Below are 2195 nucleotides of genomic sequence, written 5' to 3' on the forward strand. Positions count from 1 at the left end.
AAATAAATAAATAAATAAATAAAATAAAATCACTAGCAGTAATCCCAGGACAAATGATCTTGAGAAAGATGAGTGGAAGAGAAATAAAAATGATGGCTCCACTGTCTTTAAGGGCATTTTCTGGAAAACAAAACAAAACGAAAAAGTGTTCATCATTTTTTTTACCACCAGAATTGGATATTTCTTAATTTTAAAGAATAATATAAAGAAATGTTTTTATGAAAAAAAAAGCTTAAGTACATATTCCCCCAAAACTAAATTATTCCTATCCTAGATGATTACAGTGTAAGAATACTACATGCAAGACAGATGACTGTTGTCATTTTACGTATTAAAATTTTCTGTATCCAGGCGTGGTGGCTCATACCTGTAATTTCAGCACTTTGGGAGGCCAAGATGGGAGGATCACTTGAGCCCAGGAGTTCAAAACTAGCCTGGGCAAAATGGCCAAAAAAAAAAAAAAAAAAAAAGCAAAAAATTAGCCCAACATTGTGGCATGCACCTGTAGTCCCAGCTGCTAAAGAGGCTAAGCTGGGAGAATCACCCAAGCCTAGGAATTCGAGTATGCAGTGAGCCATGATTGATCCACTGCACTCTAGCATGGGCTACAGGGTTAGACCCTGTCTCCTCCCACCAAAAAATAAATAGGCCGGGTGCGGTCGCTCAAGCCTGTAATCCCAGCACTTTGGGAGGCCGAGACGGGCGGATCACGAGGTCAGAGATCGAGACCATCCTGGCTAACACGGTGAAACCCCGTCTCTACTAAAAATACAAAAACTAGCCAGGTGAGGTGGCGGGCGCCTGTAGTCGCAGCTACTGGGGAGGCTGAGGCAGGAGAATGGCGTAAACCCGGGAGGCCGAGCTTGCAGTGAGCTGAGATCCGGCCACTGCACTCCAGTCCCGGCGACAGAGCGAGACCCCGCCTCAAAAAAAAAATAAAAAATAAATAAAAAAATAATAAATAAATAAATAAAAGTTATTATGACATGAATTAACACCCTTCTACCTTTAATGCTCATAGGTGAAGAGTCTATGGCTGACTATTGGCTTAAATGGATGAGTTGATGGGAGGAAACCCAATAACTCAGAAATCTGGAAAAAAAATAATAGCAGAAGTAGCAGTAAGAATAATGATAAAATGATAATAATAGTCATTAAGTTCTTGCTATGTGCTTGGAACTAGCACTTTTTGTGCACTGCTTTTTTTAATACAAAAAAAAATAACCTAATTATAAATGCTGTGTTCTTATGTACATATTTTAGATGAGAAAACTGAGGCTTGGAGGGGTTTTGTATATATTTCAAGGTGACATAGCCAATCAGTGGTGAAGCTGGAATTCTACCCCAATTCTGACACCAGAAAACATTTATTTAATTATCTGTCCGGCAAAGAGAGCAAAAAGTCAGTATCTTGAGAAACACAGATAAAAAGTGAAAAGAATAGTATGATATACATCTATATAAAAAATAAACAAAAAATAGAAAAATTTAGAGAAGTCAATTATTTTTCTTTTTTAAAGAAACAATCCTGGGTAATGATATTTATAAATAGTTTTCACCAGACAACTAGTGTGGCTACTAAAGATATAAAGTTTAATGATGTGTGAGTCTTGATTAAATGTAACTCTTTTTTATTTTGAGACAGAGCCTCGCACTTGTCGCCCAGGCTGGAGTGCAGTGGTGTGATCTCGGCTCACTGCAAGCTCTGCCTCCCGGGTTCACGCCATTCTCCCGCCTCAGGCTCCGGAGTAGCTGGGACTACAGGCGCCCACCACCACACCTTGCTAATTTTTTGTATTTTTAGTAGAGATGGGGTTTCACCTTGTTAGCCAGGATGGTCTCGATCTCCTGACCTCATAATCCGCCGGCCTCGGCCTCCCAAAGTGCTGGGGTTACAGGCGTGACCCACCACGCCCGGCCCGATTAAATGTAACTCTTTAGTATTATTGATTGACCAGGGAATTCTGGCCTTTCCAACAACATGCAGAATTTTCTTGATACCTCTCTCACGTTAAGTATTCTTTCTGTGGTTTACAGAAACCTTGGCTAAGTTTCCACTTAATGAATTTCTAGTTCTAAAGTCCCTAATTCCCACTCTTGCCATAAGACACACTTTTCTCCTCAGTGCCCCAATCCAATTTAGTTTCTATTCTGATCCTGTAGCCTAAAATAGATGGCAAAGGAAGCATGAAAGT

Source organism: Piliocolobus tephrosceles, chromosome 10 (genome assembly GCF_002776525.5).
Source record: "Piliocolobus tephrosceles isolate RC106 chromosome 10, ASM277652v3, whole genome shotgun sequence".
Lineage (NCBI taxonomy): Eukaryota > Metazoa > Chordata > Mammalia > Primates > Cercopithecidae > Piliocolobus > Piliocolobus tephrosceles.